The sequence below is a fragment of the Lichenostomus cassidix genome, chromosome 3 (genome assembly GCF_008360975.1).
Source record: "Lichenostomus cassidix isolate B80296 chromosome 3, HeHo_3.0, whole genome shotgun sequence".
NCBI lineage: Eukaryota > Metazoa > Chordata > Aves > Passeriformes > Meliphagidae > Lichenostomus > Lichenostomus cassidix.
The window spans coordinates 5,561,298-5,574,474 of NC_139483.1; the positions used below are offsets into that span (position 1 = coordinate 5,561,298).

The window sequence follows — 13,177 nt, forward strand, 5'->3', positions numbered from 1 at the left end:
AGTAACAAATCCACACAGTTCACTGAGCTGACTGAAGTCACTCCACTGCTGTTTCCCTACTTCCCATGCAGTACTTCTCATGGACAGATGAGGCTGCTATGGAATTGGTTATTTCAGCTGGGGGAGTGATATTTAGGGGACTGTCCCCTCCCTGCTAGATAGCTGATGAAGGCTCTGACAGGCCTTGACAGCTAGTTACTCCTTCCTGGCTTCTTCTAGCCTAGATCACTGTAAAGTGGAGTAACAGAGGGCTGGTTGCCCTTGACAACTGCTTGGAGGCTTTAGGTGATGCTGAGGGTGACCACCAGTTTCACAGTGTGACACAGTGTGACACAGTGTGACACAGTGTGACACAGTGTGACACAGTGTGACACAGTGTGACACAGTGTGACCAGTGCTTCCCTGTTCTGTGCAGGTGTCACCTCGCTGCCATGGGCACATCCAGGCTTTGGTTTGCATTTGGAGGGCACTGAGCTGCCTTGAGAACTGCCTCTCCCTTCTGCCAAAACATTCCTGCCTGGGCTGCTCCTGCTGTTTTTTACCATAACATTAAGCCTGTAGATATTAAAGCACTGTCAGCTGAAATCCTTGGCTCCACACCTGACTTTCAAATTTGTGATCTGGCCTTAACCTTAGCACAAGCAAATGCTTATTTAGGTTGTTTTGCAAGTTCATGATTTAGTGACATCACCACATTTTTCTGGCTAATCAAGAACTTTCCAGAAACAAAAAAATGGCAGCAAAGCACATTCTTGAAGTAGATATTATTGTATAAAAACCTGAGCATTAGCACATCTGTCTGTTCATAATGAGATAAAAAACACAGAATCAGCTTTTGGGATTAAAAATACATCTCGTTGTTCTACACATAACACATGGTATGGGAAGATGATAGGTAACAAGCAGCACACCTGACACCCCCACAATGAAAACCACTGTCTCCAGGCAGAACTGTTTGGTAGCCTTATAAATCCAAAAGAAAATCAGGTTGTATTGTCCCAAGAAAGAGCATCTAGTTACAGCAGACCAAAACGTTCTTTTTCCCTAAGGAAGCATATTGAATGAACCACATTACTCTCTAGATACTGGACAAAAACATTCTTTATTATGAGAACTTTATGCTCTTTCATAAACGTTAATAATGCTGGGGGTGTGTGGGTGGGAGAGCAGGTGGGTAGGAGAGCTAAATGGAAAAGCAAAAGGCAGAGCTAGGAGGCTGTAATTTCTTATGAAATATTGCTCCATATGATACCTCTTTGCTTTAGAACACTTTTATAGAAGAAAGATAAATACTTTGCATTTCCTGCAGTCTTCAAGTTTTTGCTGCTTTTTGTGACTGCAGTACTTCTGAAAGGCAATGGGGAGGGGACAACTTAGGAAAGCCTTTATTTATCCCAATGACGTACAGTACCAACAGCAGTGGAAATTTCCTTGTGCTCTGGGCCAGTGCCTGAATCTTGTCTCAAATCATCTCCTAGGCTCAGAGCAATATCCCTCTCCAGCTCTCCCAAGCCTCCTGAGATGGGACTCACTGCTGTTCTTCCAAAAACATTTTCCTTTGCTTTAGAAATTGGGTGGTTTTTCCTCATGATCCTCTTTGGAGGGCACAGATTAATAGTGGCAGCAGAGGTTGCTGCACACAGGGATAGATTCAGGGGGATTCCTGGGATGGCTCCATGTCAGAGTACCTGGAATCCTTCCATCTTCTGTTTACTTGGAAAATTCTGTCGATAAATCTGATTCCTACATTGTGGCAACCAAATGTTTCAGCTTCACAACTCTGTCTCAGTGTGGCAGTAATGGCCCTGGAGGTTTTGTTTTTTTCCTGTTTCAACCTGTTTGCCTCCCTATTGGTATTGTAAAATTGTAATATCTTCCCCACAGCTACTAGAAAGGGTTTAGGACTGTCCTGTTTATAAGAATTCCAATGAGCATTTTCAATCAGGGTCCAGAAAACTTTATTAGCACTATTCTTTCATCCACACTGAGTCCAGAAATCCTTTTCTGAAGTGATCAGATTGGAACTTGTCTTCATAGTTGCACAAATTTTTTCATGGCTGAAAGTAAAATCCAGTGAGCTTGAAATTTCACTATATAGACCTCACCAGCCAGCTTCTGTCTAAATTAAGGAAAGACTCCATTTAAAAGAATAATAATAATAATATTATAAAAAATAATTAACATGAGAATGAATATTTGCAGCCCTATTAGTCAGAAGCAAGAGAGGTAATGAGCAAGATTAAAATCAGTACTGGCCTTTCCTGTTAGAAGTTTATGGGCATTTAATGAATTTAAATGGAAAAAGGAAGCTGATAATTGAATTATTCGTAAGAACTTTATTCAGCAGGGTTTGAGTGATTGCTGTTGGCTTTCACTGCTGTACTCCCCTTTGTCACCTCAACCTGTGCACTGGGAGCACTGGATCCATATTTATTTATGTAATCAGGCAAACATGAGAAGTGTGCTATTGATTGCATTGATTGGAAACATGTAACCAGCACCAAAAAAAGAACAGCTGGAACAGCTGCTCAGAGCCACCTAAAGAGTTAGGAGCAGGGAAGTCATTTGTAAGAGGTGGCTGTGTCAGGCTGGAGAAATGCTTTTGTCCCTCTACACTTACAGGTTCCCGTGTTACATTTGACAGTTATGTGGGGATGTGAGGAAATAAGAGATTCCTACAGGAAACTCTGGCTAGGCAATTTGCATTGGTCCATAAAAACAGGCAGAGAACAGCAGAGCAAAGGCAGGCTCAGCCTACACAACTAGCAGGGAAAATGCTGCAACATGAATTAATTTTCATTAAAAAGGTGCGTGGAACAGCAGGAGGACAAACTGCAACTCTCTGCAGATGGAAAGGGCAGTGGGAGGAAGGTGCCAGCAGGGAAAAGGCTGCAAATTGGTGTTTTGGAGAAAAGGCAGATGCATTCACCCTGTCAGCTGCGGGAGGTTTCTTTTTATTGCAGGCTGTGTGTGGTAGCTAATGTGTGTGGGTCCTTGTGGCTTTGGGGATTGTTAGTTTGGGTTGATTTTAGTACCTGAAAACCCTCAAAAACTCCTGGGAAAAAATCTAATGACTGTGAGTTATCTGGACACTGACATCCCTGCAGACCAGTGGCCTGCAAAGCAACCCAGAAGGAACTTTTCCCTTCTCACAGAGGTCAATCCATTAGCCACAAAAACAACAGATGTTGAAAGGAAGTAATTTTAAACTGTGAGGTTTAAATTGGCAGCAGGGGAAGACAAGTTGCCAAAATGTGTCTTTGTTTTGAGTTTCTGAAAGCCTCAATTCCTCCAAGTGGGAGACTTCCACGTTTGGCCCCTGCACAGATACACTTGCATTTCATTTAATCTGCTATGTCGCAGTGGGAAGGCTCCGGCTAAAAAAAATGTCCTGTGAAGTAGATCCAGAGCAGTTGGCCCATGGAAAGCTCTGTGTTGCTCTGCTTTTAATACTAGTGATGATTTTTGAGCATCAGTGAGGGCTGCACTCACCAGGCAGCAGGTGAGAGTATTTGCCACGTGGGAAGAAGCAGTGGGCATTTGACTCACGAACTTCCCAAATGCAGCATTTCTGTCTGGGTGTGAGTACTCCAGTAGCTGAAGGAACTTCACAGTACCCCCTGTGCATGGGCAAAGCATAAGGAAAGAGAGCTTACAGTCACAGGGATCAGTGGAAATAGCTAAACAGATAAAATTTCAGGGACAATAGGAGAGCAGAAGTGAGTTCGCACTGAGTGTACAGGACAGCTCCAAAATTCTATAATTACTTTGTAATAAGTTGTACAGGATCCTTTCTAATTATTACACACACATGCAAAGAAATGAGAAGTGTTTTGTAAATGTAGTGGTCAGGGAAGGAGAGTAATTGAAATGTTAATTCTAATCATATGCTATGCTCATGCATTGATTTTTTAATTCATGTTATCCATTAATTAGTTAATGCCTGTAAAGCACATTGAAGATAGAAAATGCTAGAAATTACTGTGGGCTATTGTTACTATCATTATCCACTAAGTTTAATTAGTTCTTGTACGTTTTAATTGGATTATTGAGATGTAAACTTGGCGAAGATGATTTCAGACCAAAGGCTGTCCTTGGAATCCTGGCGAAGTGAGCAGCTGCAGTGCCCATCCATACAAATCAGGAGACTGCCTTGTTTATGCAGATTGATACATAAATCTTCTTAAGTTCATCCCACATGAGCATTGCATCTGATGGCTTCCCTCTCCCCTAAAATGCTCCTTGTTTAAGGCCGGGCTGGGATGTGTTCAGCCCATCCTGATGATGGTATTGCTACAGAAGGATGTGTCACTGTGCTCAGCAGTGATTTATGTCCCTGGAAGACGAGAAACAAGAAGATTATAGCACAAAGATGAGAAGATTCTCAATTTCCCTGTGGGGCCAGCACATTTCTGTCACCCTTTGAAGAAGGGGAGTTGTCTTTAAACCAACAGTATCTTTAACAGTATCTGGTTGTAGTTTGTTCTCTTTTCTTTCTATGTCTGTAATCATGATGAAATCCTCTCACTTTGTCCTTTGTTCTTGTCTGTGCTTTGGAAGGTTGCGTGGAAAATAACTGTTTCTATTCAGCCTCATTTATTTATTTATTTATAAATAGCTGCTTTTAAGGGAAGCATCAACATCTTATCCTCTTGGAAAAAAACTCTGGGAGGTTTTCCTTTCAGTTTGGTGCAAACTGCTTCTCCCTGCCCCTGTGCAAGACCAGGGATATTCTGGGTTTGTGTAAAGTTGAGATGGTCTAGTTCCAGAACCTGCTTTATTTCCAAAAGTAATTTCTTAGCTGTTTCCCATGGCTGTTTGCAACAGGGCTCAGTGTTCTGTATGTTTTCCAAATGTTTTGATTTTAGTGCTTATAAGAACCACTGTCAACACCCCCTCCCCCCCAAATAAAGGGGTGGGGGGAATTATAGTGGAAGAAAGAATACAAACACGTTTGCTCTTTTTTAAAAGACATTTATCAAAGTTCAATCAGCTGGGATTTTCTGACACATGGCTGACTTGCAAAATTCTGTTTAACATCTTTGCATTTCTGGCAACATAAGGAAGTACCACTTGGATTACTGCAACTGTGTGAGGATTTTAGTTGCTGAGAGAAAAAAGTAGGCAATATGAATTTTTTTCCCTAATATTTTTTGCTAGATATTTCCCGATTCTAATTTTGTTTCTGTCATTTTCTCTGTGCAAATGTCATTATGCTTTTAGAAAGAGATGAGGACTAAGGCTGGTAAAAAGTGCTTGAGCAGGGTACAAGTCCAGCACTCCTTGCAAATAATGGAAAGTCATGTATTGAAGCTGGTGAGTTTTAGGACAAACACTAAAATATGTAACTGGTCTCTGCCTCCACAGCATGGAAATCCTGGTAAAGAAATAGTGAAGTTTGTTTCCTTTTTTAATCATAACTTTCTCTTAATCAGTTCTGGGGTCTTACATAGTGGCATCATATCCCCTGTCCTTCAGGACTGAACACAATGTCCCTATCCACAGATACTAGAAAGTTACAATCTTATATTTAGCCTTGAAGAACATTGGCTGAGTCAGCCCAGGGAATCTAATTTCTGGATTAGATCCTCCTTTGTTTCACATGGTGCTGAATTTGCAAGAGTTTGCGACGCAAAGATCTTTGTGCACATTGTTTATCTAATGTTACAATCAGAGAAAATGCTCCTCCCCTGAAGACTGAGGGGTTGAGTTTTTTGGCATCTAATATTTTCTTGTTGGGAGCAATTGTTTCAGCTGTAGCCTATCAGTTTATTTTCAGAACTACCTACCCTTGGCATTTTTCATACCTCAGCTGTGACAAAATGTACAGCAATGTGATTCCTTTCCTCTCCCTGTGTATTCCAAACATTGGGCTGTGTGTCATCCCAAATTCCTGGCAAGTGACTGAGGTCAGCAGGATTTTGCTGGCCATTCTGAAGGAATGGTTTGTGCTTTACATAGATTAAATCTTATTTCTTGGAATTGCTGTGTTGCTCCCTCTGTTTTAGCTCTGTTTCATTCAGTTTAGCATGTCCACTCTGGTCTGTCCTGCCAGTGGCTGTGCAAACCATACACAGGGTTTTTCTCTACCAATGAATTCCTGCTCCACTTAAAAATCCAAACAAGCCTAACCCCCTCATTCCAATGCCCAGTTTCCTGAATGTATGCATCTCCCCTGGAATTGATTAAGTAATAATAGCTCAGAGGAGGATGCCTAGAATAGAAATCCTGATTCGGGTGTTCCTTTTTGTTTTGCTGTTCCTATTCATAAGCAAATAGAACAAAATCTCCAATAATGTGCATATCATTGCAGCACGGTGTTGTAATGATGCAGTTAAGTTAGCACTAGATAGAGTGGTTCACTTACCTAATATATTGAACACAGCCTAATTAAATATTTAATGGATTTTTCCCGCTGAGAGGAATCAGCAGAATAACTAACGAGTGTGTTCCTGGAGATGAAAGTTTCAGAGGAAGGTGATCTGTGGGGATTGTTGTTCATTCAATAACCTCATGAACTGCCTTTCCAATTACTGTGTACCTTCCTTCTGAGTGGGGTACTGCATACATTGATATGAACATGCATATTTCAGTGGCCCCAAACCAGTGAAGAACTTCAAAGTCTTACTACATGACATGGTGGTAAATGTTCAGTTGATTACTGTTTGCTGAACTGACAATAAAGTTGTGGTTTTTTCCTCTGTTAGTCTAATGTGAGTGCAGGTTTGCAGTGAGAAAGGCCCATATATTAAATGTGACACTCAGATTTAACTAGTCCTGACTCTTTCCTTTGCAGGAACCAGACGTTAAAGGTGTATCTTGTACATTCTAGGAGCATTGTCTTTTTATGGGCTATATTAAGGACAGTCTTCTCCTTTAGTGGTTCTACAGGCCCAGCTCCAAGGGGTCCCACTCCATGGCTGGGGGTCTCACATGCTGTTACAATACAAATAAATAAGTGAGGCTCAGAGTGGATAATACACTGCAGTCTGTATTCTGTCCTGAATGGAATTGTCAAAGCTGATAATTAATTAATTTCTGGAGCCAGTGGCATCTGCACAGGGCTGGAGCAAGTGAACAGTGTATCTATTAGCAGTCAGCTTCCTTCTACAGTCCTGTAGTTTCCAACTGATGTGAAGGCAATAACTTCAGATCCAGCTGGGCTTTAGTTCCAGCTAACACTTACAACTCCACTAGGCATAGTGATAGTTTTACTGCTATACCGTTAGCTCTCCTTTTCTGGCAACTTTTCTTGTTTTTCTCATAAAAAATAATCTGTGGGAGGCAATTAAAAATAAAAATTTGGCAAAAGGTGTCTGCTGTCCTGGGCAGACTCTGTGTTCACTGAGCCCTTTCACTGACATTGTGAATGAGCCCAAAGGGCTCTGAGCACTGGCTCCTTCACCCGTGTTATTGCCATGTTCCACCAGAGCCCTGTGAGGAATTGCCTGTGTGCTGGAGACCCAGGGTTTATTCAGACGTGGGATATAAACCCTAAGAAATATTGCAGTTGTTTTTAAACTGCTGTAGCAGCACAGGGAATGCATTCAATAGGAATTGCCATGTTCTGTAAGATAAGCTCTGAATGCTTTGCTTCACAGGAGACCAAACACTGAAGGGTTTTGTTGTTGTTGTTGTTGGGTTTTTCTTCTGTTCTTTTCCTTTTGTTGGTTTATTTTTTAATTAAAAAGGAAAGGGGAAAAAAAGCCCAGTTTTAAAGAATGGGATAAGGAAATGGGAATTATCAGGGCTGCAACTGGTATAAAGGAAATGAATGTTATCACAGCCACATCTGCTGGAGAGGTTGTGTTGCTCCTGCTGCTTTTTATTATCTCAAAGTTAAAGGGCTTTTGTCTTGGAATTCTTTCTTACAGCAGGAGCTGTACAGAGCTAAGCACCCCTCAGATGAAGCCTGGTTTGGGGCTGGCAGGGCAGCATTTTGGGTTAACTTGTCAGGAAGTGAGCTGTTCCTGAGCTGCTGTCTTGGCTCTGAAGCCCAAATAAGGAGGGATGCTGTGGAAAGCAGCACTCCAGATGCTGTGGCCTGGCCACTGGCTTTGGGAAGTGCTGAGATGGACTCAGTTGCAGTGAGAACATGAGACTGATGTGGACTGATGTGCAAATGTCTCCTATGGGTGTTCCTTGGTTTTACACTTTGCTTTTTTTTGGAAACCAAATTACTTGGTTTCCAATTTTGTATTCAAGGATGCTTGTCTGGAAAAAATGGTTTTGTTTGTGTTTTTTAACTAGTCTAATATTTAAAGTGACTCTAGGGAAATCTTCAAAAGAATCTAATGTTGCTTCTCTGTAAATAGGTAATCCTAGTAAAGATGTGAAAACCTCAGGATAGGAAGTTTGGATAACTTGAAAGTCCCTGGAATTGTTTCCCACTGAGCTGCACTGTGGAAGTTTTCAGTGAAGCAGGAAGAGACAGGGAGAAATTGGCTTCTGCAGCAGACCACTGGTGTCTCTGTGGCAAAGTAAGTGGTGAATAAATAACCAGTATTTCACAATAGAGCCTGCCTTCCTGCAGGCAAAACCTGAAATTTTGGGAGATTCATTGAAACTTAGAAAATCCTGCCCTACCAAGGAAGGAGGTGGATATAAAAGGCCATCATGTAGCCATGAGTCAGCCAGAATGAGTGAATGGGTGACTGATTGAAATGTTTTTTGATAAATTAGGATGATTCTAAATGAAAAATAGTGTTGCAAACCATTCGAGATCTGTCCTGCTGTAGATTGGTTTTACTTAAGCCCACATAGCTTTAGAAAAAATTCAGTGAGTAATCACTTTTTGTAAAAAGGTTTTATTAACAAGTATCAATAATGCCTTAATCTCATTCCAATGCTTGTGCTTACTAAGTATGTTATAAATGCATAAAGCTCTATTGATGTCTTAGAGGAGGACAGAAGGTCTCCATCTCTGTAGATACTGTGCCAGAATTTGCCACTTTTCCAGGGCTGGGGAAGCAAAGGAAGACACTGTAGGACATGCACCTTGTCTCACTTCCCACCATATGGGCATGTACTTTATTTCCATCAACCATAGTGGGAAGAAGCATCTGGCCCCTTATTAACTCACTAATCAAGTATTAACAGGAAGCAAAGTCCAGTGTTACCCAAATGATGAACAGGAGCACAATTAAAACAGCCCCACAGATGCTCTGGTTATGTGTCTGTGTTGGATCCCAGCCAGAGCAAACTGTCAGCTCTGCAGAAAAGTTGCCAAGCCCTCCACGATAAAATCAACCCCATAAAAATGTTATAATTAACGATTTCCCTCTAACATCTATGGATGCCTTTAAGTTATTGTTTCAGGAATGTTTTCTGCTGAGTTGGAAAGGTGCCTGTTTCCATATTTTATGTTGTCTCTAAGGATGAGCCATCAGCCTACTTGTTTAACCTTGGGCAGTTATAAAGCATGTTCATTTACATAAGCCTCCCTGAGATTAACAGACAGGCTCAGGAGCATGGGCCAACACCTGCAGAAGCCATTTCCCTGTCACTTTGAGTGGCAGTATCTTTTCCTGCCTCAGGAAAAGATCTTTTCCTTACTCACCTCCTGTGAGTAATCCATGACCTGGGGATGCTGGGTTTGTCCTGGAGGAGGGACACACAAGTCTCTAATTAAAATAAAAGCAAAGTGCCTACGTGAGACCTTCCAGGACTTTTCATTCCATTACAGATTCCAAGTCCAAGCTGCAAGTCTGGCTGAGCCACAGCCACCACTTAAGCTCAAGCAGGATGTGCTGATTGCTCTCCACTCCTCTCCTCTGGGGCATCATTGGTGGCTGTCCCCAGTCAGGGTGTGTTTAGTCTGCTCCAAATGCAGGCTTCTGGCAACAGGGATGGGCTTGCTCCATCTCCATCCCTGGCCTTGTGTGTTCCCTTCCACCTCCCTTGCATCACATACAGGTTCTGTGAGGCAGATCAGTGCAATCATCCATGGGAAAACCAGTCATTATTCATAAGTGGTAGATTTTAACATTATTTTTTCATTGACTCACGAAGCTGATCCAGCTCACCACACACTTGCATGGTCACTGGACCATGAGGAACATGTAAGTGGCAGTAGGTAGAAGTTCACAGCAAAATTTGCTTTGTGAGAATTTCTGAATTTTGAAGAGTGGAGGTAAACTTTTCAACAATTTTAAGAAAAAATTAAGTTTTTATTTCGTCTTCTTACAGAATAATAGAAACTATTTACCACAAGTAATTAATTAAAGGGGTTTAAGTTGCAACTTTCTGAAGTTTTAAAAAGCCCAATGACTAATTTAACCTGAGCTTCCCCCACGCTCTTCAGATTGCTCATTTGAAAACAAATTTTTCCTAGATTTCTTTTACAATTTCTTGTAGTTGGAAATATATGGACCTTTTTTTTTTTTCTCTCAGAAGCATTTCTAGGATGAGAAAAATGCGTATTGCCTCGTTTGGGTTGTTCAAAGTTGGCTCTTTACTTTTACCTGTGGTTAAAGGAGTAAAGGATGATGATCATCTTTTACAGATGATGGTCTGTAAATGTTTTGAATACAAAGGTGTCTGTACTGAAGGATTTTGTTCCTGTCCAGCTTTTGCTAGATGGAATTATCCATAATATCTTCTGTGCAATGGAAGCAGGCATGGAATGAAGCAAGAACTACTGTGTGGATGGCCTAGTATCAGACTCTTAACTTTTATATGTACCAACACTCTATGAGCACTGTTGGAGACTCCATTAGGAAAAGTTGATCTATATTGTATTGTAAAATGCATTACCTAGTTTCTGCTGGTACAGTGACTATGGGAGTGGCAGTCAGGGTTGGGAAGTGAATCCCATGGTGGTGAAAGAGCTGGAGAAGGAGTCAATGCAGCCTGTGGCTGATAAGTGTTGGCACAGCTGGCATTGACAGCAGGGCTTTTGTGACAATGGGACGCTCTTTGAGTGTCAAGGACTGCTAGGAAGAGATGGGATCCACCTGGCCAAATGAGGCAGAAGCATTTTTGCCAATGTGCTGGCAAAGCTGGTGAGGAGAACTTTAGCCTAGGGGTGGACAGAGAGAGCTGGTGACAAAGACACAAAAGAAGGAATAGTGGATCAGACTGGTTGGTGAGAGATGCATGTCTGGGGTGCTGCCATGGTGGAGAGAGGCTCTGTAGGGACAGGATGGGAAGGCATGGAAGAGGAACTCTGTCTTTGGTTAGGGATGGGAAGGTGTGGAGCTCTGCCAGCTGAGAGCAAATGGGCTGGCCCTGGGGAGCAGCTGACATTGGGGATGCTGTGTTGAGTGTCAGCTACAGACACATGAATGATGGGAAGAACATCTAGAAGCAACTGTAACTAAAATTACATGAACTTTTCATTTTTAAAGCTCTCTCCACTTCCTTCCAATTTGGGAATGACATTTTTGAAGTCTGAACTCCTCTCAAAAGTATTTTTGGAAGGTCTGAACAAAAACAGTTTAGCCATCTTTGTGTAAAATGACTGCTAGGCAAGTACTCAGCTATGACACATTTTTGGCAGAGAGCTATTGAACAGCTTTAGGGCCTTGTTGGAAATATCCAGAAGTGTTTTTAAAATAATCAGATAATTATTATTGGTTATCATAATGCTTAGAGACTCCACCCAGCAGTCAGAGACTTAAAGCACTGGAGGGTCTGTAAGCAGCAATGAAAAGCAAGTCCTTGAAGATACAGGAGAGAATTTTCCAGCAGCAATTGCTGTGTATCTGCATGTCCAGGGGTGAGCAGGACAGCAGTGAAAATGTCACTGAACTGGCAAGCCATGGTCAGCTATGGAGATTTCATTGGCTGCGGATCCCCATTGCTGCTGGCATTTGGCACACGGTGTGAAAGAACTGGAAGGATGGACAGGGACTGCCATTCCCCTTGCCACTGGACAGAGGCTGCAGCAATCCCAGCACTGCAGTCTCCAAGCTCATCTGCCCAGGCTCTCCACTGCAGGCTGTGAATGAGAATTATTTGGGGGAGTATTGCAAAAATGCAGCTTTAATTAAAGTGTTTGTTTTGGGGCAGTTGTAGTCCTCACCGCTGATGGTAGCAGCTGAGGAGCAGGGAAGTCCTTGGCATTTGGGCAGTGAGGTGGACTGTCTAAAAGGAAAGTTTTACATTTGCCAGGAGATGGGAATAATTATGTTGCAGTTCCCACTCTCGTTTTGGTCTTGTTACACAATATGAGTAAATGTGAAATTAGATCCTCTCCTTATAGAAACGTTCCAGATTAGTTTCACTTGATACGTTTTTGCTTTCATTATTAGAGCTACATTTCCCCCCAGACTTTTGAAGTTTAAACTACTTCTGATGGCCATACTCCATGAATTCCCCTTTCTCACTGGAGCCTGTACAATAAAGCTATGCCTCCTGAAAACACAGATGTGGAGGTGCTTCCTATTGGTGGGGAACATGGTGTTCCCTGGAGCTGTTCGTTTCAGAACTGTGCTGTCCTGTGAAATGTTGCTCCAGAGAAACACTGGTAATGTTGAGGCAAGTGGACACTCTTCCCTGAAGCTTTTGGATTAAAAAGTTTTTGGACATTTTTCAGTTAACTGTATATTTCGTGGACTGAAATTAATTTGAACTTCTGAAATGCAACATCATGTGATATTGCAACTAATACACTGCTGAATTAGAAGAAGAAGAAGAAGAAGAAAAGCCTTTATTTATTGCTGCCTTTCCCCCAAGCTGTTCATTTTCAGTCGCATTAAAGTGGAATATATTTGGGCATAAAGGATGGCACCTCCTTTTCATGGCCTTTTACTTGATTTTTGCTGTGGCTAGTCAGATGCTTTTATCTCAAGCTTTGTTCTTTGCAGTGGAAAAAAAATCAGAGGATTTAAGAGAGTGATGGAGTTTTCAGAGAAAATAAAATTTTCACACAATACTTGGTGCTGCTCAGGAAATGGGATTTCATGCTGGCAAAGCTCTGTGCTTGCTTGGAGCTCTTGCTGGCAGTGATGGGCTTTGGGATTCCTCCTGCAGCTCAGCCAACATGTCAGAGCACCCTCCTGTGGCACAGGTACTCCGTGGAATAGGGACAGAGTGTCCTGAGCAACAGCCTGGACCTGCGGGAGCAGCTCAAGTGGCATTCCCTTGCCAGGACCCATCCTGGATGGAACCAGAGTGTCTGACATGTGCCTGGGAAGCTGGAGGTACATGGAGAATGGACCAGCTGAAAGAACAT

General features: G+C 42.1%; 1 long non-coding RNA gene across 4 annotated transcripts in view; it reads left to right on the top strand.

Moving 5' to 3' along the window:
* LOC146438933 (uncharacterized) overlaps positions 1 to 8,475 on the top strand; it is a 147,570-nt gene extending 139,095 nt beyond the window's left edge. For all 4 annotated transcript variants that reach the window (XR_014850568.1, XR_014850566.1, XR_014850567.1 and 1 more), the window contains one exon: positions 8,316 to 8,475. This is a non-coding gene — a long non-coding RNA (uncharacterized LOC146438933). The remainder of the gene's footprint in view (positions 1 to 8,315) is intronic.
* Positions 8,476 to 13,177: the final 4,702 nt, after the last annotated feature.